Source organism: Triticum aestivum, chromosome 6B (assembly GCF_018294505.1).
Source record: "Triticum aestivum cultivar Chinese Spring chromosome 6B, IWGSC CS RefSeq v2.1, whole genome shotgun sequence".
Classification (NCBI taxonomy): domain Eukaryota; kingdom Viridiplantae; phylum Streptophyta; class Magnoliopsida; order Poales; family Poaceae; genus Triticum; species Triticum aestivum.
Window position 1 is genome coordinate 68,040,339 of NC_057810.1, and position 25,691 is coordinate 68,066,029.

The window sequence follows — 25,691 nt, forward strand, 5'->3', positions numbered from 1 at the left end:
CCAAACCTGTGTTACCGTAAAATATTTATTGTAAATATAATTTGGAATGCATTAGATATAAAAATCATAGAACATCATATTAGAAAAGGTAGATGCATGTGCAAAGTTGCTTTCGATCTCCTCGATCTCCCAAGTAGAGGAACCCGCTTTGTTTTCCTGTCTCGTATTACAAAACAATATTATTATGCAGTACCGACTCATGAAATCCTCCATAAAAAATCTTAATTATAATTTAAATAACTTATATCTCAAGCTATTTAAAACTCCCAATCTGTTCAATAAAAAAAACTGTAGGTGCCATCTAAAATGCTGTTTGTGGCTAAAGTCATAGATATGGAGACATGCAAACCGTATATGTTCTGTTGTTTGTATTCCAACAACAAAAACTGTAGAAGCCACCTCTAAAAAACGTGTTGACGTGCCATGTATCTGCCCCTCGCTGTGTCCGGTTTGCCTCTCTATGTACTCCTCGCCCATCCTTTTCCAAATTTCCAGTCTTCCGCGAGCCCATGCCGGACTACCCTGCCGCAGCCTATAGCTGCCACCGGATATGAATCCCTCTTCCGGTGCCATTGCATCGACATCTCCACAAAATGCGCGTCCAGCATCCGGACGCTGTATAGACAACGCCCGCCTCAACACTTTCCTAAACCCACGGTCCTGGCAGTCGAGAAACATATGTACAAACACAGTTATTCGTCATAATGCTGATCGTAGGTAAGACTAATCAGCTTCTCGAGCATTCAAATAATGAATTCCATATAACGGAAAATGAAATAGAGATACCATATTGGTCACTAATGCATGTGCTCTAATGATAGACCGATAAACAATGGTATGACCGTGGAAATAAAACAATGAATAGTGCACAATGTGTTGGAAAAAAATGATCAATCAATATAGATGCTATTGAGTTTCTTCTTCTTTGTGAGTGAAAATTCCATGAGCAGCATTTATGGGCACAGGTTTTCAGCCTTTCGATTGAGCAACACACATACATGGGATCCGTTGAAAGCATATCTGCATATGTTTGTTGGTGAACACCAAGATAAATTAGTTCTGCTAAAAAGAGTAATATAGTTTGCTTGTCGGACATAAACTGTGAATAGAGGATCAAACTAACCCTAGATCGACAAATTTCGACAAAAAGTAAAACTTAAGGAGGAGTAAACCTGAATGCAGATTTGAGAGAAGACCAACCTATCTAGTTGGTCCGATTCTCGTCTTCGCCCTGCTCAAGGGAAGTGCATGCTTTTTCTCGACATGTGTCAATTCAAAGAAAGGATTTGTGCCCTTCAGTCTTGTAACACGTACATGGAGTCTGTTCGATGCATATCTGCATTTGCTGTTGGTGAAAAACCAATAAATTTGTTTTGCTAAAAGAAGTAAGATATTTTGCTAGTCGGCATTAAACTGTAAACAGAGGATCAAACTAACTATAGAACGAAAAAATTTGACAGACAGTAAAACTTAAAGAGGAGTATACTTGAATTCACAATAGAGAGAACACCAACCTATCTAGTTGGTCTGATTATCGTCTTTCCCTGGTCCAAGAAAAGTGCAGGATTTTTTTTTAGAAATAGACAGGCTGTAATCGGTATGCTGGTGGCTGTTAGGGCCGTACTAAGGACAATAATGGGCCTAGCTACCGGCAGTTGGGAGTGACTCTGGAGATGCACAGGTGGAGAGGAAACGCCTGCCCATTGAGAAACACCTGCCCACGTAGTTTGTTGAGATGACCGATAGGCGGACGCTAGATAACAAATGGAACCTGCAGCATTGCCTTGCGTCAACCCTTCTCCACTGCATCGTCCATCATGGATTACAGTGTGATCAAGCATGTAAGTTGAGGAGATTAGAAAAACCGAAGACGTAGCACTGCCCAACTACATATATCATCTGAATAATATTTAGAAACTTGGAACCCACAAACTGGTCCACTTTTAATCCGTTTGTGACGTTGAATGCTTTGGTCAAGCAATCAATCAACTACACCAATTATATTGGAAAGAAACTAAAAAAGCTGCACAAACATAAAATCAAATTGAAAGTGCTTACTTGTAGGTTCTGAACCTACGAAAAATATTCCATACAGTGTTGCAGATATTGAATAATGTGAACTGATATATCAATCTGTGTCCGCGTACTTTCCGGGTTTGTTTTGTGTTGTCGCCATTGGTTTAGATCCTAAATTGCAGAAAACATAGAAAGGAGAACATTAATATAACAGATCAAAGGAACCCAAATTTTTAAGTTAATAATATTTAGAAACTTGGAACCCACAAACTGGTCCACTTTTAATCCGTTTGTGACGTTGAATGCTTTGGTCAAGCAATCAATCAACTACACCAATTATATTGGAAAGAAACTAAAAAAGCTGCACAAACATAAAATCAAATTGAAAGTGCTTACTTGTAGGTTCTGAACCTACGAAAAATATTCCATACAGTGTTGCAGATATTGAATAATGTGAACTGATATATCAATCCGTGTCCGCGTACTTTCCGGGTTTGTTTTGTGTTGTCGCCATTGGTTTAGATCCTAAATTGCAGAAAACATAGAAAGGAGAACATTAATATAACAGATCAAAGGAACACAAATTTTTAAGTTTATTCAATGCACAAATCGGAAAGAAAGGAGTATGAAACTTTGATCAAATCTTGGTAAAAACAATGTGAGAAACAAACCTGATCCAATTGCTTTTTAGATCCAGATGAGGAACCAAAATTTGATGCATTACGATCATTGATCAGCTGGATCCATGCCGAAAACTCCCTTGCTTCAGTTTGTGGAGAGAAGATGATTTCGTTTTCCCTGGGGGAAGAGAGAGAATGGAGAGTGGAGATGCGCGGAATTTCTTCTGAGAAAGGAAGGGTCGGTGGGATAGTTTCTAGGGTTTAGAGAGAGAGAAAGAAATAGAGGAAGATACGTGTGAGGGAGAGGGAGAGGAAGATATGGGGTAGAGAACAGAGCGATGAAGGGATCGTGTTTAGATAAAAAAAATTTGGTAGAAGTGACGTGTTTACACGGGAGAGAGAATTAATTAAGGGATAGGCCGGGAGGGCTGGTTTATGTTTTTCCCTTTTGAAGGGATGATATATGAGTTTTTTTTTTAGGGGTAGGATGATATATGAGTGTGTAGTTAGGATTCTTGTTTAGTTACAAACAGATTGGTTCGTGGGCCTTTTATTTTTTTTTTCCTTTTTACAGTTATACGATAGAGAATTTGATGGGTTAATCTAGACCGTAAAAAAGTGGCCCCACAATATTAACGGCTCCTAATTTCTAATTAACATGAGATTTTCTAGGGAGTCACTAATTAGTATAGGTATAGATAGATAGATATATCTTACATCATTTGACCGCTATCGGCGGTATACAAAATAACTAGACAAACACAAACTTTGGGGATTAGTTTGTCAGCTTGGGCAACGACGACGCCTCAGACTGATCTTCTTCCCTCTTTTGTTCGTTGTCGAATAATTGAGCCCATGGTCGTGACTTTTCCTTCTCCAGGGATTACGATCTTTCGTAGGTAATGTAGTCTTCGTTCTTCTTTTAACGTATGTTTCATCGTTATCAGCATCATCTTCCCTCATCGGATCACCGTACTGGTCATAGTCTTTCTCATTGGCGACTCCATCCATTCCGGCGATGCTCCTTTTGCTTCTCCTCACGACAACACGGCTGGGATTGATCGGATCAGTTATGAAGAAACATTGTGTCACGTGTTTAGCGTGTACCCATGGCTCATTTTTGGTGATGGCGTTGACGGTACCGCTATCGGATTCGGGTATACACATGGTAGTGAAATGTCGGTTTTCTCTGTGTACATTCTTAGCCCATCTGACGCGGAACATCATCGCGCTATGCAATCCAGAGTAGTTAAGCTCCCATATCTCTTCGACCCTTTCGTAATATATTTCAATTACATTCTCGGTCATGGATTCCATCGTCACCCCTGAGTTTTGGTCATCACTGTTTATATCTTTCTCCTCCGTGTAGAACGTGTATTCGTTGATATCGTATGCTTGATAAGTCGCGAGGTTGGTCGAGGGGCCATGTGCTAAGGCGTATATGAGTGTTCCGTTCGGACAACCCTCTTTTGAGGGATTAGCCAGAACTCGCTCTTTGAACCAACACACAAAAGTGGAGTTGGCTCTCTAATAACTTCAGCGTCCGTCCTGTCCACCCCATGGTCACGGTACTTCTTTGTGATGGTCTCTTTGTGCAGTGTCATGAAATATTCTAGCACATCTAGGTGTTGAGCACTACTAAGTTTTCCCTGCCAAGGTCGTTTTGTCGGCCCGAGCGTAACACATTCACATCCCTATGACCGTTGGTGTGACCTTCGCCTTCGAGCCTTCCATAGTGCTTGTTGACGGGCAAACCAACAACATGGTCTTTGGTCAGATAACTCTCACAGAAAGAGATGCACTCTTTGGTCAGATATCCCTGGACTATGCTTCCATCTGGACGGGACATGTTACAAACGAATCCTTTCATGACCCCATGCATCCTCTTGAACAGCATCATGCTATGCAGGAATGTCGGCCCTAGGTCGATGATGTCGTCCATGATGTGGACACATAGATGCACCATGACATCAAAGAACGCGGGCAGGACGTACATCTCTAGCTCATTCAGTATGACAACGATCTCTTCATGTAGCCTATGGAGTTGCTTAACACTGATCGACTTTCGAGAGATAGCATCAAAAAAGTGGCATAGGTCAGTAAGCGTCTCACGCACATGTGTGTCCATAATCACTCTAAGTGCAACCGGGAGTAACTGCATCATCATCACATGACGGTCGTGAGACTTCATCCCACTAAACCTTTTTTTCTTAGTGTCCAGATATCTGCTTATCTTCCCACAGTATCTGGAACTAACTTTGATTTTGGCAAGGCACTTGAACAATTGATCGACCTCCTTCGGATCTAAGGTGAAGCAAGAGGGGGGCAATATTGGTCTTCCTTCTTGTTTACTTTTTTGCCCCTATCTTCCGTCTTCGTCTCCGTCTCGGTCTCCTCTGACCTTTTACCGGGCATTTGGAGATCTTTCCTGATATTCAAAAATTCCAAGTCTTTCCTTGCCTTCGGCCATCCTTGGTCCTCTCCGGCATGTTCATCAATATTCCAAGAAAACTCTCAAGGATATTTTTTGTGATATGCATTTGATCAAGGCTATGAGGCGTGTCGAGTATGGGCTAGTATTCCAAGTCCCAGAAAACAGATCTCGTCTTCCATATCTTCAGCAGGGGCTCCGGCACTTTTTTCTTCGTCTTTCCCGGCGAGGGGCACTCTTCCCAGTTCTTCAATAACTCATATATTTATGAACCGCTATGCTTACATGGAGGACCCCAATGCTCAGCCTTATCATTGAATAGATCCCCACGCTTTCTCCATGGGTCATCCTTCTCGTCCATCTTCGATGCCCCATGTACATGATTTTCTAAGACCCGCCATCTTTCGATAGCTGCAGAGAAGTCGTATCATCCATGCACCTCGTGCATCCGCAATATCTGTGGCACACCTGGACGGAGAGATAGCCGTAACCGAGATAGTCCTGCACCGTCGTGATCAGCACGACTCTCATGTAGAAATACTCTCCTTTGCTTGCATCCCATGTCTTGGCCGACGTTTTCCATAAGGTATGAAGCTCCTCTTTCAGTAACCCGAAATACAGATTTATATCATTTCCCGGCTGTCTCGGCCCTTGAATAAGCATAGCCATGTGTATGTATTTTTCCTTCATGCACAACCAGGGGGAGGTTGTACATCCATACATACACGGGCCATGTGCTATGATTGGTGTTCTGGTTGCCAAATGTATTCATGCCATCACTACTAGCGCCAAGCACGATGTTCCTTGCATCATTTGCGAAAAATTCAAATTCAGCATTTAATTCTCTCCACTGGCTAGCATCTGCGAGGTGTCTCAGCTTCGGCTCATCTCCGTCATCTGGCTTCACCCTCTCCGCGTGCCAGCGCATAAGCTTTGCTTCCTTAGGATCTACGAAATACCGCTATAGACGCGGAGTGAACGGAAAGTACCATACAACTTTCTGTGGAGCTTTCTTTCCGGCCTTTTTATATTGTGAAGCATTGCACTTTGGACAGATGGTTTTTTACGCATGCTTGTTCTGATATATGATGCAATCATTGATGCATGTTTGATATCTAATATGTGGCAGATCAAGAGGGCACACGATTTTCTTTGCCTCCTCGACACTAGTAGGACATAGGCTTCCCGCGGGAAGAACCTTCTTTAGATACTTTAGAAGCTCATCCAGGCTTGTATCTGTCATTTTGTTTTTTTGACTTCCTCTTTAGAAGTTCTAGTGTGAAACTCAACCGGGTGACCTCGAGATTGCAACCATCATACAAAGGAGTCATCGAGTCTACCTCCAGTTGTGCCAGTTTGGCCTCCTCTCTTGAAGCAGCTCTGTAGCTAGTCGTCTTCTTGCGAAGCAGGTCTCGAACATGTGGGTCCCGCATGGCTGAACTTGGTAGCCATGAAGACGGTGGCGTGTCCGCGTCTTCTTCTCTTTGAACTGTCTCTTCACCATCGACATTTCCGAGGCCGTCTTCCTCTTTGGGCACATAATCAGTCATCTCTTCATCTGGTGGCCCCATGTCATAATTTCCTGCCCCACCGACGTCCTCATCATCATCATCATCATCTTCACTTATCCACCGAGTATGGCCATGCATGAAACCATGCATGAGCAGATGCGCCTTGAATTTACCACCCTGAAAGGGGTCGAGCCTGACTCTTCCTTTGCATTTTCGACACGGCCATAAAACATCCTTCAGTCTTTTTTCATACATGTCATCCACAGCGGATTGCCAGTATCTTTCCACCATCCTTCCATTGACCTTCATGATCACCTGCGCACAGAGTAAATATTATAACCACGTATATATGCATGCATTTATCAAATTCATACAAAAATTCGGCATGACCTTCCCTAAACATAGGACATATGGAGTATGCATGCCCGAAATTCGCCGAAACGGAATTGAATCGACATTTCGGCAAAACATAGGCAACTCATGTCACCCACATTATTTCATCAAATACACAATGTAGGCAACTCAAATTATGCCACACACAATTCGGTATATATATTCTCATATTGCCTATATATATAGTTTCGGTCCAGTCCACACAAACACCTTTTTTGCTCACCTATGTGTCGAGAGGGATATCGAGCACCTTTCTTCTTAATTACCTAGTACCTCTAGATATATAGCTCTAACTAGCTAGCTAGCTAGGGAGGAGAGAGAGCTAGCTAGCTAGGGAGATAGTGGGAGAGGAGAGGGAGAGAAGAGGGAAGGCATTAATGGAAGAGGGGGAGGGCAAAGAAGAGGGGGAGGGAGGGCATTAATGGAGGGGGGGTGGTGGAGGGCACAAAGAAAAGGGGGTGGTGGAGGGCAAAGAAGAGGGGGAGGGAGGGGGCTCTAATGGAAGGGGGAGGAGGGGCAAAAAAGAGGGGGAAGCACTGAAGAACAAGCAAGTGCAAGAGGGAGGGGGAGAAAGAAAGGGGGGAAGAAGAGGGGGAGGGGGAAAGGTGGTAGATATTTTGGCTGGCAACCATAGCAGTAGAGCGGGGCACCAAAGCGCACTACTGCTATGTGTGCCAGCCAAAATATCTACTGGTACATAAAACTATCTATAGCGCTTGCCCAAAAACGCGCTACTAGTAAAAGATTACACATAGAAGAAGTAGCAGTAACACTTCTTGGTGGCCCCGCGCTACTGCTATTTTCTTAACAGTAGCACTTGTTAGAGTACAAACGCTGCTACTATTTTTTGGTCGGGGGTGTGGTGTTGCTAACTTACCAGTAGCGTGCCCTCTAGAAACCAACGCTGCTCCTAAGTTGTACCAGTAGCGCGGTTCGTGACACACGCTATTGGTAATTATCAGTAGCGTGGGCTACAAAACACACGCTACTGGTAAACTTCTATGTATAAGCCTTTTCCTAGTAGTGCATTGTCAGGACCCCGACTCGATGTCACATCGATCTAGTCGGTAACACCTCATATCACTTTGCGGCCTCACGCACGGTATCCCCACGGGTGTCGCCTTACCTTTGCCCGGGACCGTTTGCGCCTTTTGGCTCACGTATATGATAGTGTCGCTAGCATCCATATGATAAGGAGCCCGGGCTGACATGACTAGTCGTAAACCCAAAGTGGCACAGACTTACAGGGACAGGCATCCATGACCCAGCTTCGAACGTGTCGGTCATCAGCAAGTGGGTCCGGGCTGTAGCACTGGGCTAGCAGGACTCCGGTAAACCGGGCTGTAGCGGGCTAACAGGACTCCGGTACTCAAAGCGTGACATTTCCCCGAAGGGACAGACACAGGAACGAAGAAGGACACATGCCGGCCAGCCTAAGTGTTCCGGAGCAGTAGCAAGCTACCATGGCTCAGTGGAAACACTAGGAGACATTTCCCGGTAAGAGAGGCTACTAAAGATAAACAACTAGATGGTCAGATCCCACACATACCAAGCATTTCAATAACATACACACAATATGCTCGATATGTGCAAATACAACATGGCATCACAACATGTCTCTACGACTCAAGTAATTATTCATTAGGCTCCGAGGAGCGAGACATTACAAACATGGGTCTCACGACCCAACAATCAGAGCATACAAGTCAAAGCACAAGCGGAAGCTATCATGTCTGAGTACAGACATCTATAAATGAAAAAGGCTGAGAAGCCTGACTATCTATCAGATCCTGCCGAGGGCACAAGATCGTAGCTGAGGTATCAAGCTAAACGTCGAAGTCCACGTGGAACTACTAGTGAGACTGAAGTCTCTCTGCAAAAACATAAAATAGGCAAACGTGAGTACAAATGTACCCAGCAAGACTTACATCAGAACTAACTACATATGCATCATTATCAACAAGGGGATGGTGGGGTTTAACTGCAGCAAGCCAGCTTTGACTCGGTGGCTATCCTGAACTACGACTGCAAGTAACTCTTTTGAGGTGGCGCACACGAGTCCACATATTCACCATATCAATACACCACTATGGATCCGCTCCCGTCTCCCTACGAGAACGCCATCCATAGCACTCACGCTTATCTTGCGTATTTTAGAGTATCCACTTTCACTTGTCTATGAACTGATACAAGGGGTCCAAGTTCCATATCCGAGGAATCCGGCTATTCGAATAGATCATGATAACCCTGCAGGGGTGTACTTCTTCACACACGCTCTCGCCACTTACCGCCCTGTACACGTCATGTACCTCGGCAACCTTCAAGCGGAAGCCGGGCGAGGGAGTCGGCCACGACCTGACTAACCGAACTCAAGTCTCTAGTCCAGGTTTATCGCCTATTCGGGTTCCATCAATGAGGAGATCCGGCCGGAGTTTCGCTCACAGCCCCAAACGATGTGTACAGGGTTCCCGAGACACCAAACGGGCGCCGGGTACACCGTGCCACGTGCCTACCGCATCACAGCCCACCCCTACGGTCAGCGCTGCCCACGGCCTCCAGCATACTACAAACACCAGAAACTACTTGCAACTCCTGGACAGAGAACAAGGGTGATCAAGAAGCCGAGAGGGTCCATTGGTTTCGGGCCCAATGCATGGTAGTAGCTGAATCATGGATCACAAACACAGAACTCAGTTCCTGAGGACGGCTGCAATGAGACAACCCACCATGTACTCCTACATGGCCTCTCACCGCTACCTTTACCAAATCGTGTTCACACACTTAGCTCACACACAGTAGGACAGGTTCACACGCCTCTGATTCATCCCCGATGAATCAGACCTGACTCAACTCTAAGCAATAGCAGGCATGACAAACAAACATGAATGAGTAGGCACATCAGGGCTCAAACAACTCCTACTCATGCTAGTGGGTTTCATCTATTTACTGTGGCAATGACAGGTCATGCAAAGGATAAAGGGTTCAGCTACCGCAGCAAGTATCAAATATGTCGTTGTTGTCCTAATGCAGTAAAAGAGAGCAGGAGCGAGAGAGTAGGATTGTATCGGAATGAACAAGGGGGTTTTGCTTGCCTGGCACTTCTGAAGATAACATTGAGTCTTCATCAGTGTCAACGATCACATCATCGGTATCACGTCTATCGAGAGGGGACAAATACCGGCAACACAGAAAGGAACACAATCAATGCAATGCACAATATGATGCATGATCATGACATGGCAAAATGAATGTGTTTTGGGCTAATGCAACTAAAACCAGATTAAATGAAGTTGGTTTGAATCCAAGATTCAAATTCAAACTCCATATGTGGTTATTTAAATGCCATTTACTTCATTTGCCCTAAACAGTAGTGATAAGTTGTTCTAACATGCATGAAAATGGTACAGATGGATTCCTTGAATTTTTCTGATAATTTTTCATATATAATTATTTAATTTGGAGTTACGGTTGAATTTCTATGATTTATTGAAGTTTTAGCTATTTTCTGGAATTTCCTGATTATTTTTAAATCCAGAAAATACTTATTGCGTCAGCCCCACGTCACAGTGACGTCAGCAGGGTCAACTGGGCTGGCTCGGGTCAAACCTGACGTGTGGGGTCCACACGTCAGTGACACAGGGGCTAATCCCGCGTTGACCCGGGCTTTGACCCACTACGGGGCCCACTGTCAGTGGCTGTGGGGGGGTGTTTAGGCGTCATTAGTGCTAATTAGGCGTGCCACGTCGGCAGTCGCCGGAGTTCGGCCGGCGACGACCAAAACTGCGGCGGGAGCTCGCCGGAGTGGCGCTGCGAGCGGTTTTGGGCCAAGCCAAGGGCACCAGAGGGTTGCCCTTGCTTGCGCGCATCCAAAGGAGGCATGCGGGAGGCGCGGGGTGGCCGGAGCTGCCGGCGGCGAGCTCCTTTGCGGCTGCCGGGGTTCGGGCAATCTCGGGGTCGGGGTTAGGGAGCACGGCAGGAGGAGCTGGGGCGTGCTACGGACTCCTGAGATCACGGTGAGCACGTCAGTGGGCTCGGATACGAGCTGGGGTGGCTGTGGCCACGGCCACGCCATGGCCGGCGGCGAGAGATTCTCGGGCAAAGTGGTGGGGCTAGCTAGAGAGGGAGGTGGGGCACGGGGAGAGGGGGAATCGGGTCGAGGGCTCACCGCGGTTCTTCTGGTGCTGCTGGCGAGGCAGGGGAGGCACGGGGTCCGGCGAATCGACGGAGGGGAGCTTCGGTGGCCGGCGACGGAACGGCGATGGTGACGGCGTTGCAGGGCTTCCGGAGGGCCGTGGGTCGGTGGGGAGGAAGGAGGGGGTCGAGGCGGAGCTCCCTGGGGCGTCGGTGAGGCGTGGGGAGCACGGTGGCTGCGGCAATCGGCGTCGGTGGCGACGGCTGCGCTCGGCACGAGAGGGAGAGAGAAACAGAGGAGGGGGAGAGCTCGGGAGAGAGTGAGGGGCGGTCGGGGAGGCCGCGTGTCGACGTCCAGGGCGTCCAGAGCGTCGGGGGAGAGCGGTAAGCAGGAGCTGGCGAGGCGCGTGGCCAGCGCGCGGCGGGCACGCGCTCGTCCTCCTGTCCAGGGAGGAAGACGACAGGGAAGGCGCTGGTGGGCTGGGCCGGCCAGGGGGGGGAGCTGGGCCGGCTCTGGTGGCTGCGCGGGTAAGGCCAGGTGGGCTTGCTCTTTTTTTTTTTGTTCTCTGTTTTGTTTTAACTCTGTTTTCTATTTTGCAGGTTTGTTTTGAATTTGGTTTTGAAACCAATTCAATTTATTTTGCTTCTGACAATATTTTTAGGAGCTAAAAGAATTAAAACAATGCTCCACAAAATATTTCAGAATTATTGGACCTATATTTATTTAATAGTAGATATAAATCCAATTCAAATAATTATTGCTTTAATTCAAATGCCCCAAATTAAATGTTTCTGAGACACCAAAATTATTGGTTTGGATTTTACCTCTTGCCAATATTTCCAGAGGATATCAGGAACATTTTCTTGGACACATTGAGAGAATTTAAATGTTGGTTATTTTTAGAGGTTTCTGAGGCTTTGAAAATTCCTCAATTCAAGTTTCATTTGAATTTAAACATGATGCAGCAAGAGGTCTAGCCTAGTGCATTACCAGAAGCTAGGGATGTGACAACTCACCCCCACTAAACAAGAATCTCGTCTCGAGATTCAAGCGTAAGGTAAGGTGAAAGGGAAACGCAACTAGTATAATCTTCACGATCCAGGGTGCACTTCAGTTGAACGTTGATTCATTCACCATCATTGTCTTGATGTCTTGCTCTGAGAAATCCTGCCAACATGACATGGAGGGAAGGAGACTCTAGAAGGGTCGATCTTCTTGAAGATCGAACAACTCACGGAATGAGGCATAGGACCATCTCTCGGGTTGAGACACGAGATACACATCAAGAGGGGTGGAAAGAAACGGATGACGAAGGTTCACTAGGTAGACAACGATTCCACACCTAAGAAGGTGGTAAACGATTGTCCACGTAGCGAGAAGTTGAGTTGCCATGATACCACGACGAAACATCCTGAAGGAGGGTGATTCGTAGATTATCCCCTTAAGTGGCAAAAAGAATTACCTTTGATTCAAAGATCATTGAAACTCTTTATACCAGCCTAAGGCAATCACAAGCGATCATTTGGAGGGGGTCGGTAGAATGGCATACTCGGACTTGGATGATGTGGATTATCTTGTTGAAGACAACGTAATGGATGAATTTGCTTATCACCGGAGGTGGAAGAGACCCATGGTAGAATGGCACATTGGCGGTGCAGGCTAGGAACAAAATGCAAATGCTGGGAATGATTCTGGTAACTGGGGAAGAACACAACAATAGAGAGTGAATTCACTGTTGGAGTGGTTATAGCATAACCGAGGAAATCTGGGGCAATCCCAGCTAGTGCCGATGATAAGACGTAGCGCTTGTGCGTGCTCTCAAGAACTTGAGCATTTCCACAATCATCAAGGTTTTATCAACAACCGCGTCAAGGGTGCTGACAACACAACATACTACCATGATGAATAGCGATGGACGATGCAGATGTGAAGGAGGATAACACTTTCTCATATTTCACCTTAGCGAGGCCAAGCAAATAAAATCTGGATGATTGACCGAGAGACATTTAGCACTCCGCTTCTAATGTTCTCCTTGATGTGCTAGTATAACCCATTCATAGATATGGTTTGATATCTAAAACATCAAGTAAAGGTCGGACTTCGGGAGCAATAGAATCCATAAGGAACAGTTATGGAGGTAAAACCTACGAAATCCTTATGGGGAGGTGGCTAACTTCCTCAACCAAGATACTGCAATAATAGGTCTTCCGGCTGGGTGTGTTGGCCACGACATCCACTTTACCGGTTATCGAGGGACCAATATTATAGTTCTTGGGAAAAGTTCCAACCATCATATCTGCCTGAGACTCAGATCTGGTTGGTGTCAGGATATTCCAGACTCATCGAGTCTAGGAAGAAAAATGAAAGTTTGCAACACAAATCGACGAGATGACGTTGCGGGATTCTCTGGAGATGAACTACGATAGCAAGCTCCAAAACATGAGCTGGTTCTGCTACAAACATGTGAACACGCTGTCCCAGACAAACATGACCACGAAGTAGTCTTATAATAAAACACTACCGAGTTCAGGAGGGGGGAACCATCATTAATGACATCGAAGTCTCCACGCGTGGAAGTCCAAAGAGTTCACCTTGGACAAACTCCTTTATCTTTGAACAACTCAATCAGTGGCTTGGTGTGCTAGGATATACATATGGAATGAAGATGATCAGTCTAACAGACCACAGAATTCTTCGCACGTGCATGACCGACTTGGGATGATTCCAAAGGAGCAAAAACAAACTTTCTCGAATTCACGACGGCAACTTACATCAAATGCACGTGAATCAAAGAAAGTCACTTTATTCATCCAGCATATGCTTCATGAACGGGGCATGAAGAAAATGCTTTCAAAAGTTTCCAACACTAACTTAATGTTCAACAACATCATGGAGGAGATAAGAATGTTGTCAATGGGCTCAACAACAACTCATCGGAATTTCCATATCACTGGACTTCCACCATCGTGTGAACACGGTGATAGCATTGGTCAGCCCCAAAAGATATAATGGTGTATGCTCGAGGGATCAACCACGAGTAAGACAACATTACGAACATCGTTGGTTCTGACTTGATTTGACGATAGCCCACACTCAAATCAAAGGATTGATAAGACAATAGGTCCAGCAACTGATCACAGGGACCAATCGATGAAGATATCATCTTTCTTCAACACACACTACACAAGAATATCCCTTTGGAACGAACTAAGTCAGGCAAGCTTTTATCTTCCAACCCTCCAAGTTATTGTTTAGCTTAACCAACTAGCTCAGGGATATCTAACACCGATTCTTGGAGAGAAGGTGGTTCACAAGAAACCAACTTGATCACGAGCTCAACATAGCGGTCAGGTGACAACCTGGTAATACTTCTGAGAAGATATTCAGAAAATCACGAGCCACCGGTATGTTACTAAGCTCGAGAACAATCTTGCTTTTCAGGGCAAGACGATATGATCAATAGAGCAAGAATTTGAAATAATCCTAACTCATCGATCGAGGAGTGAACCAGGAGAATGGACTAGGTAGCACGATCAATCTTAGAATGATGATTCAATAACCAACACACTAAGAATAAAATTATTGTCTTTTAACTACCCAGCAACGAGGTTGCTAGGCGTATTGATTTCACACATCACAATTCATTTGTCGGTATTCCGGTTGCATCAACACGAAGACCGAGGAATGACTAATGACGACAAGAAGTATCACTGTACCAGGAGTTCATAGGATGGTGTGCAATTCCTATAACAATCCCGATTTAAAGATGGTAATACTCCAAGGTAGAACAGAACAAAAGCTGGATTAGCAATTTGATCTGCGGAGCACAACTTCTTTGACCCAATCCTGGATATGGAAGAGGTACTGGAGTTTGTTTCTCCTAGTCGTTCTGCGATAGAATGGCTTGACGGACCACAAGAGTAATAGGCATCGATAAACGAGCGCACGCATACTCTTGACTATCAATTGATAGACGAGGGTCAGAATGCAACTAAAGAGAGACAACTCAAAGGAACTTATGATTTCCTGAGTTGTGGATGCATGGTTTAGCATGTCGAACGAAATCCACATGTTTCTTCCGGATAACCCATGCAGAAAAGTAGAACTGGCAGAGTTACAATGTAGAACCGAGAACCCATCGAGAGCACTCTGATTGTGATCTTTCGATCAGCGAGGAACATCTGCCATAAGCGGTTCATAGTATTTGGAAGAAAGGAATACCACGAACATCGAGGACTAATGCAAAGGTTACTAATAACCTAAAGGAACGAGCAAAACTATCAACATGAAGCAAGTAGAGTGAATCTCGGGTTCAAAACCCAGGGATAGAATACCTACTACTAAGTAGCATCACGGGATGCTTTCGAGAATGATGGCCAGAATCATCACACTGGGAACACAAATCATGGCTAGATTACTAGATGATCCCCTAAGACACCTAGGGTCATAGTAGTAACTCCAACATAATGTCAAGGCAATAGAATACCTCAACTCAACAATTAGTGTGATTGAGCTGGCATAAAGGAACATCGAAACCAGAGGGAAAGGATTTTGCAAATGCATCAGACTATTTAGAAACCTGGATGACTCGGACAGCATAACGGCTGTAAATGCTCAAAAAGATTTGAGACATTCACAAAAATGGTGGCATAACCACTCAGAAGCACAATATCAAGGTTTCGAGATCAACAATTTAACATACGGAAGTAGTAGGAACTGAACTGAGGCTTAAGTCCAACAATCTATAAGTCTACGGATTAGTAACACGTGATCCTGATAGAAAGAAGAGATAGCCTAGTTCTTAATCCCCGTAGAAGAGAGGATGATGACTCAGATCAGAAGGCCATGAGGTATAAGGAGTAAAAAGAGCCTTACGTTCCATCCCACAATCAATTCCCTTATATAACTAAAGAATTTCTAGACTCAACTTCGACCAGTTTGGCTTGGTAATCCTACAGGCAGTCAAGCTCTGATACCAACGCTGTCAGGACCCCGACTCGATGTCACATCGATCTAGCCGGTAACACCTCATATCACTTTGCGGCCTCACGCACGGTATCCCCACGGGTGTCGCCTTACCTTTGCCCGGGACCGTTTGCGCCTTTTGGCTCACGTATATGATAGTGTCGCTAGCATCCATATGATAAGGAGCCCGGGCTGACATGACTAGTCGTAAACCCAAAGTGGCACAGACTTACAGGGACAGGCATCCATGACCCAGCTTCGAACGTGTCGGTCATCAGCAAGTGGGTCCGGGCTGTAGCACTGGGCTAGCAGGACTCCGGTAAACCGGGCTGTAGCGGGCTAACAGGACTCCGGTACTCAAAGCGTGACATTTCCCCGAAGGGACAGACACAGGAACGAAGAAGGACACATGCCGGCCAGCCTAAGTGTTCCGGAGCAGTAGCAAGCTACCATGGCTCAGTGGAAACACTAGGAGACATTTCCCGGTAAGAGAGGCTACTAAAGATAAACAACTAGATGGTCAGATCCCACACATACCAAGCATTTCAATAACATACACACAATATGCTCGATATGTGCAAATACAACATGGCATCACAACATGTCTCTACGACTCAAGTAATTATTCATTAGGCTCCGAGGAGCGAGACATTACAAACATGGGTCTCACGACCCAACAATCAGAGCATACAAGTCAAAGCACAAGCGGAAGCTATCATGTCTGAGTACAGACATCTATAAATGAAAAAGGCTGAGAAGCCTGACTATCTATCAGATCCTGCCGAGGGCACAAGATCGTAGCTGAGGTATCAAGCTAAACGTCGAAGTCCACGTGGAACTACTAGTGAGACTGAAGTCTCTCTGCAAAAACATAAAATAGGCAAACGTGAGTACAAATGTACCCAGCAAGACTTACATCAGAACTAACTACATATGCATCATTTTCAACAAGGGGATGGTGGGGTTTAACTGCAGCAAGCCAGCTTTAACTCGGTGGATATCCTAAACTACGACTGCAAGCGACTCTTTTGAGGTGGCGCACACGAGTCCACATATTCACCATATCAATACACCACTATGGATCCGCTCCCGTCTCCCTACGAGAACGCCATCCATAGCACTCACGCTTATCTTGCGTATTTTAGAGTATCCACTTTCACTTGTCTATGAACTGATATAAGCAACCCAGAAGTCCTTTTCCGCGGACACGGCTATTCGAATAGATCATATTAACCCTGCAGGGGTGTACTTCTTCACACACGCTCTCACCACTTACCGCCGTTTACACGACATGTACTCGGCAACCTTCAAGCGGAAGCCCAACGTGGGTGTCGGCCACGGCCTACCTAAACACTCAAGTCTCTAGTCCAGGTTTATCGCCTATTCGGGTTCCATCCATGAGGAGATCCGGCCGGAGTTTCGCTCACAGCCCCAAACGATGTGTACAGGGTTCCCGAGACACCAAACGGGCGCCCGGTACACCGTGCCACGTGCCTACCGCATCACAGCCCACCCCTACGGTCAGCGCTGCCCACGGCCTCCAGCATACTACAAACACCAGAAACTACTTGCAACTCCTGGACAGAGAACAAGGGTGATCAAGAAGCCGAGAGGGTCCATTGGTTTCGGGCCCAATGCGTGTTAGTAGCTGAATCATGGATCACAAACACAGAACTCAGTTCCTGAGGACGGCTGCAATGAGACAACCCACCATGTACTCCTACATGGCCTGTCACCGCTACCTTTACCAAATCGTGCTCACACACTTAGCTCACACACAGTAGGACAGGTTCACACGCCTCTGATTCATCCCCGATGAATCAGACCTGACTCAACTCTAAGCAATAGCAGGCATGACAAACAAACATGAATGAGTAGGCACATCAGGGCTCAAACAACTCCTACTCATGCTAGTGGGTTTCATCTATTTACTGTGGCAATGACAGGTCATGCAAAGGATAAAGGGGTTCAGCTACCGCAGCAAGTAACAGATGATCGTGTTGTCCTAATGCAGTAAAAGAGAGCAGGAGCGAGAGAGTAGGATTGTATCGGAATGAACAAGGGGGTTTTGCTTGCCTGGCACTTCTGAAGATAACATTGAGTCTTCATCAGTGTCAACGATCACATCATCGGTATCACGTCTATCGAGAGGGGACAAATACCGGCAACACAGAAAGGAACACAATCAATGCAATGCACAATATGATGCATGATCATGACATGGCAAAATGAATGTGTTTTGGGCTAATGCACCTAAAACCAGATTAAATGAAGTTGGTTTGAATCCAAGATTCAAATTCAAACTCCATATGTGGTTATTTAAATGTCATTTACTTCATTTGCCCTAAACAGTAGTGATAAGTTGTTCTAACATGCATGAAAATGGTACAGATGGATTCCTTGAATTTTTCTGATAATTTTTCATATATAATTTATTTAATTTGGAGTTACGGTTGAATTTCTATGATTTATTGAAGTTTTAGCTATTTTCTGGAATTTCCTGATTATTTTTAAATCCAGAAAATACTTATTGCGTCAGCCCCACGTCACAGTGACGTCAGCAGGGTCAACTGGGCTGGCTCGGGTCAAACCTGACGTGTGGGGTCCACACGTCAGTGACACAGGGGCTAATCCCGCGTTGACCCGGGCTTTGACCCACTACGGGGCCCACTGTCAGTGGCTGTGGGGGGGTGTTTAGGCGTCATTAGTGCTAATTAGGCGTGCCACGTCGGCAGTCGCCGGAGTTCGGCCGGCGACGACCAAAACTGCGGCGGGAGCTCGCCGGAGTGGCGCTGCGAGCGGTTTTGGGCCAAGCCAAGGGCACCAGAGGGTTGCCCTTGCTTGCGCGCATCCAAAGGAGGCATGCGGGAGGCGCGGGGTGGCCGGAGCTGCCGGCGGCGAGCTCCTTTGCGGCTGCCGGGGTTCGGGCAATCTCGGGGTCGGGGTTAGGGAGCACGGCAGGAGGAGCTGGGGCGTGCTACGGACTCCTGAGATCACGGTGAGCACGTCAGTGGGCTCGGATACGAGCTGGGGTGGCTGTGGCCACGGCCACGCCATGGCCGGCGGCGAGAGATTCTCGGGCAAAGTGGTGGGGCTAGCTAGAGAGGGAGGTGGGGCACGGGGAGAGGGGGAATCGGGTCGAGGGCTCACCGCGGTTCTTCTGGTGCTGCTGGCGAGGCAGGGGAGGCACGGGGTCCGGCGAATCGACGGAGGGGAGCTTCGGTGGCCGGCGACGGAACGGCGATGGTGACGGCGTTGCAGGGCTTCCGGAGGGCCGTGGGTCGGTGGGGAGGAAGGAGGGGGTCGAGGCGGAGCTCCCTGGGGCGTCGGTGAGGCGTGGGGAGCACGGTGGCTGCGGCAATCGGCGTCGGTGGCGACGGCTGCGCTCGGCACGAGAGGGAGAGAGAAACAGAGGAGGGGGAGAGCTCGGGAGAGAGTGAGGGGCGGTCGGGGAGGCCGCGTGTCGACGTCCAGGGCGTCCAGAGCGTCGGGGGAGAGCGGTAAGCAGGAGCTGGCGAGGCGCGTGGCCAGCGCGCGGCGGGCACGCGCTCGTCCTCCTGTCCGGGGAGGAAGACGACAGGGAAGGCGCTGGTGGGCTGGGCCGGCCAGGGGGGGGGAGCTGGGCCGGCTCTGGTGGCTGCGCGGGTAAGGCCAGGTGGGCTTGCTCTTTTTTTTTTTTTGTTCTCTGTTTTGTTTTAACTCTGTTTTCTATTTTGCAGGTTTGTTTTGAATTTGGTTTTGAAACCAATTCAATTTATTTTGCTTCTGGCAATATTTTTAGGAGCTAAAAGAATTAAAACAATGCTCCATAAAATATTTCAGAATTATTGGACCTATATTTATTTAATAGTAGATATAAATCCAATTCAAATAATTATTGCTTTAATTCAAATGCCCCAAATTAAATGTTTCTGAGACACCAAAATTATTGGTTTGGATTTTACCTCTTGCCAATATTTCCAGAGGATATCAGGAACATTTTCTTGGACACATTGAGAGAATTTAAATGTTGGTTATTTTTAGAGGTTTCTGAGGCTTTGAAAATTCCTCAATTCAAGTTTCATTTGAATTTAAACATGATGCAGCAAGAGGTCTAGCCTAGTGCATTACCAGAAGCTAGGGATGTGACATGCATCCGCAGCATAGCGAGATAATTCAAGGAATTTCCTTTGATATTCATCCACAGTCATTGAGCCTTGTGAGAGTTTGCAGAATTCCTTCTTCTTCTGGTCCATCAAGCCTTGAGGAATGTGCCATGCACGGAAGGCTAACGGAAATTCCTGCCAAGTGATTACAGTCTCTACAGGCACCATACCCTTGTGGCTTTCCCACCATTGGGCAGCTGGACCCTTCAAGTGGAATGTCGCAAAGGTGACATAACTGGCAGGGGCAACATTAGCTGCTCCATCTCAAACTGAATGTCACGAAGCCAATCATCAGCATCATAGGATTGGTGGAGTTGCGGAAAATGGACGGGTTGAGACGCACGAATTCTTGCAGTGTTATTGGGGCAGGCTATTGATGAGCATTCTGGTTCGGAAGCTGGGCGATTACTCCAGTTATAAACTGACGATTCAGCTCAAACTGCTGCATCATTGCGACAATATAGGGTGGAGGTGGAGGATCGTCAGCCATCCTGCTAAAACATCAGGAAGCAATTTAATAGGGGATGGAGCAGGTGTATGGAGTCATTCATGATGTAACTTGAACAATGAGCGAAGGCGTAGTGTGTATAAAGCAGTAGTCATTAAAGACATACAGATACATATATAAAGCCAAATACACGTTGTTAGTAGGAGTTGGACAAGAGGATCATCCTAGAAATACTAGGCGGCACGCATGCCCGCGATGGAGGGATACAACATTGAGACGTAGCAAAGGCTACATCATCGTCGGAGAAAACCAGTAGAGCGAGGAATATGCAGCGGACGATGCAGGGTGCCCTCGATAGAAGGATTTCTGTAGCCCGTGGACAAAGTGAAGCAGATCCTGGCTCCCAATTCAAGAAAGGCATGATACAAATCTCCGGGTGGGTGTGATCACGAGAACCTAGGGTAGAGTTAGCAAAACCATTTAACCCAAATAAGAGAGATTTGAGTCCCAGAGTAAAGGTCGAGGAGTAAAAGATCCTAATACCACCCAATGGCGACGTGGGCCTGTAAGCCACACAGCCATGTTAGTAAAACCATTTTTCAAACGCTAGACTCAACTTCGGCAAAGGAGTTGGAAAGGGGGATCCTATAGGAAGTCGGCTCTGATAACAACTTGTGACGCCCCCGATTTAATCGTACACTAATCATACACGCAAATGTGTACGATCAAGATCAGGGACTCACGGGAAGATATCACAACACAACTCTAGACAAAAATAAAATAATACAAGCTTTATATTACAAGCCAGGAGCCTCGAGGGCTCGAATACATAGCTCGATACACAAGAGTCAGCGGAAGCAACAATATCTGAGTACAGACATAAGGTTAAACAAGAATGCCTTAAGAAGGCTAGCACAAAAGCAACACGATCGAAGAGGCAAGGCCTCCTGCCTGGGACCTCCTAACTACTCCTGGTCTTCGGCGGCCTCCACGTAGTAGCATCCATCGGCGGTGGCATCTGGCTCCAAGGGTCCACCATCTGGTTGCATCAACCGGAAAGAAGAAGGGGGGAAATGTAGCAAAGCAACCATGAGTACTCATCCAAAGTACTCACAAGCATCAGATCTATACTAGGTATGCATTGGTATCAAATGGAAGGGTTGTATCTGTGGACTGAACTGCAGAATGCCAGAATAGAGAGGAAGGCCTAGCCTATTGAACACTAGCATCTTCAAGCAGCTCCAAGCATCTTGCAGCATGTGGAAGAGTAAAGAATAGCAGTTTATAATTAACAAGCATGTTGTAGCATTAACGCCCAGAGATCCTTCCTCGACTCCCTGCGAGAAAGCAATCCCGGGGCCACATATCCATCACATATCAAGTATCCATTTCTAGTTGTATAAGATCAGGATACAAGTCCGAACGTCCATTACCGTGGACACGATATTCGAATATATGACTTCCCTATAGGGGTGCACCACATTACCCAACACGCTCGATCACTCTGGCCGGACACACCTTTCTGGGGTCAATGACCGGCCTCGGAAGATCAATATGTCACAGCCCTACCTAGGCTCAGCAGAGAGGTCCCCGCTGGTCTACATCCTAAGCACTCCGGGATCTTGGGCCCATCGCCTGCAGCACTCCGGGTCGTTGTGTGCAGGGTGGATACCAGCACCACCTCAGATGGCCAGCATGATCCGACCGTGCCACAATGCTGAACTGGACGTCTAACAAAGCTTCGACTGATACCGCGACGTCGAGGCCCATATATATTCCCGCGTGGTGGTTAGTGCGTAAAGGCCAGAGGACAACTCAGAACAAATACCCAAACATGTATGTGCATTGGGGGCTCACAGAGACGAGCAGAGACTCGCGATAATGTGAACCCTTCGCCCCATCTCGTGGGCCTACGACAAGGGCCTAGACTGCCCGGCCGTGCCATGTGGAAAACTCGCGGGTGCTCTACGGGCCAGCCCGACTTTCACATCAACTCGCGGGTACCCCTCAGGGCCGACCCAACTTCCACAATGGTCTCAAGTAAAGTCAAAGTAATCGTGTGTCCAAACATCAAGTGGAAACCCTGAGGAATCACCCCCGATGGATTCCACTCGATGTAATCATCAAGGTGAACGTAAGAGGAACCCCCCTCGAGGTTCACACTTGAGGGGTTGCACGACAGAGCCGTATCGGGAATGGTGAAGGAGGAACCACCCTCGTTGACCACGACCGAATAGCTACACTACAGAGATCTCATCAGGAGTGATGTATGAGGTTCCACCCTCGACACTCGCTGGTAACTCTGCAGAGTCGAGAAACAAAAAGGGCGTGATGTGATGTGAGGTGTCAAGCTTCAAGAACATCAACTCTATGAAAAGTATTCTAAATGTGAATTTTGGCTTCCTGAAGTGACCTACCTTGGGCTTGTCATCTCCAAGGATGGTATTGCCCTCAACCCCGAGCGAGTTTAGGCTATTCTCGATTGGACTCCTCCGAAGAATGTCAAGCAATTTAGAAGTTTTCTCAGACTCGCCAGCTATTGCCGTCGATTTGTCGAGAACTTCTCCAAGATTGCAAAGCCCCTGACTGGTCTTCTTCACAAGGGAGTCAAGTTTGATTGGACAGAAAAGTGTCAGGAAAGTTTCGCATGGTCGCACTCTCCGGACCTATTCCAACATCCCTTGCAGGGTACTCGGGATGGATACTGGTGTACTAGCGCCAACACCTTCTCCCTGGTTCAGTACTGAAAGTCTTGGAGGAAACTCACTCTTCCTTGGACAAAACTATCCAATGATGGTGGAAGGCGATCCAGTTGTTGTTGACACAACGTTACTACCATTTATCAGAAGCAATTATATCTATATCTCGGACATTGTTATGCTTCCCTACCATCCCAATATGGGTCCTGACATAGGCCGCTTCTGCCTAAATGATCAGTCCTGCGTTGGTCTCGAGATTGAAAGTAGCTGGCCCTTCCCAGAGAATCACTTCAAAGCAAGCGTTTCCAATGCCGGCGAGTGGTTGAGCTAAAGTTCATTTCATCACTTTGTTATTTGTTGTGTGAGAAAAACTTTACTAGAATGTTTTGTTGGAAATGATCTATAATCGAACGTGTATCCTCGTTGTCGTTGTGGGTTGATGACTTGTTGTATGTAATCAATATTACATTTCATATGCGTCCATCAACTCACGCCTGCTAGTGGTGTCCATATGAACAGTGCTATTGATTTTAGTTGCAAAAATTAGATAGTGCTAGTGATTTTTAGCTGCATATTTTGACAAATCGCAGTGTTACAAGGTCAACAAATGGCAATGTTACTAGATAAACAAATGTCAATGTTTCCAGTTTGACAAATGGCAACATACCCAAAATGACAGATATGAAAATCTTACCCAATTGTTTGTACATGGTTACACACGGGTCTAGGGGCAAAACTAAGCACAATCTGCATCTGAGGGCAAAACTGAGCACATGGACACCACTGAGGGCAAAAGGATAATTAACCCTAAAATTTATTCAACAAAAAATATAAAAGTATTTTCTGTTAAAACATTAAAAGCAAAAAGAATTTTCATAAAGAATTTTTTTGTTAGAAACTTTAATAGCAAAAAGAATTATCATAAAGAATTTTTTGTTAGAAACTAAAATAACAAAATCTGTTTTTGAATATAATGATAAAACACAGTAATATTAAATAGCAGGAAAAAGAATCACTCAAAAATCTATTTTTATAGTAAAGTTATTCAAAAACTAGTGATTCACACAAATTTCAAAAAAAATCAAATTTAAACTATTCAAATTGGAAAACAAATGGCACTTATATAATTTTTATTACCTAAAAGCAAAAGGAGTTACGTGAAAAACTAGTAAGTATTTTGTTGTAACTAGAAACAAAATATAATAAATAAAGCAAAAAAGAAAAAAGTGCCACCTACTGGGCCACCACGGCCTGAATACGACTAGAAACCCAACCATGGGCCAGGATTCAGGCCTGCAGCAGGCCCAGTAGGCCCATAGGTCAGCGTGACAGAGATTAGGCTCGAAAGCCTGCAGTTGAGAGGAGCTTGAGAGGGCGGTGGAGCAGCGCTTATAAACCACTCTCAAGCTCTCTCAACTAGCGAGGTGGGACTAAACTTTTGGACGCAACGCGGGCAGCACAAGGCCTTTTGTCCAGGTTGGTGGCACCAACCGGGACTAAATGGGTGCATTAGTCCTGGTTGTCCATTTGTCCCGGTTGGTGCCACGAACCGGGACCAATGATGTGGGTTTATAAGAAAGACGTGTGAAAATTTTCAGTTTCGTCTCGCAGTTCCCCCCGCCCGAGGGCCCCTACCTCCTCAACTCCGCCCGCCAACCCCGTCGTCGCCGTCGCTGTCGCCCACGCCCATCGTTGCCGAGGCATGGCCCCGCGCGCCCTGCCCCGACCACGCCGCCGTCATCGTCCATGCGCGCCCTGCCTCTGCCTCGCGCGCCCTGCCCCAACCACGCCGCCGTCGCCCCTACCCCGAGCATGCCGCCGTCGCCGCCCTCTGCCCCGCCGCCCTCTGCCTTCTGCCCCGTCCACACCGTCGTCGCCCTGCCCTGGCCCGCCCCCACCGTCGCCATTGTCAACGCCCTCGCCGCCCCCGCCGTCGCCCTTGTCGGCTGCCCCCGCTGTTAGCCGCCGCTGCCCTGACTCTTTTTTCATTTTTTATATGTATGTATGTGGTTATATATGTATGTATGTGGCTATATGTATGTCGAAGTTCACAATGCATTAATTTTTTGTTCATATGTGTATTAATTTTTTTTTCATATATGTATTTTTTTCATGTATATATGTATGTGGCTATGTATGTATAGATGGATAGTTTTTCCGTGTATGTATTGTTGTTGTCGATATACCCCCTCCCCCATAACTTCGACATGAGGGGGGCGATATACCCCCTCCCCGATAACATTTTTTCCATGTATGTATTGTCGTTGTCGATATACCCCCTCCCTGATAACTTGGACATGAGGGGGGGGGTCGATATACCCCCTCGCCGAT

The 25,691-nt window shown here is 46.5% G+C and overlaps 1 long non-coding RNA gene across 2 annotated transcripts; it reads right to left on the reverse strand.

Annotated features, from left to right (window-relative positions):
* Positions 1–212: 212 nt before the first annotated feature.
* Positions 213–2,992, reverse strand: LOC123133510 (uncharacterized). 2 transcript variants are annotated; one of them, XR_006465280.1, is made up of 6 exons: positions 2,688–2,992; positions 2,413–2,541; positions 2,059–2,187; positions 1,515–1,771; positions 1,201–1,345; positions 213–660 (listed from the first exon to the last, which is right to left on the reverse strand). It is a non-coding gene; the product is annotated as an uncharacterized lncRNA (long non-coding RNA). The 2 variants fall into 2 exon arrangements; XR_006465279.1 differs by having other exon boundaries at positions 1,515–2,187.
* Between the last annotated feature and the right edge of the window lie 22,699 nt (positions 2,993–25,691).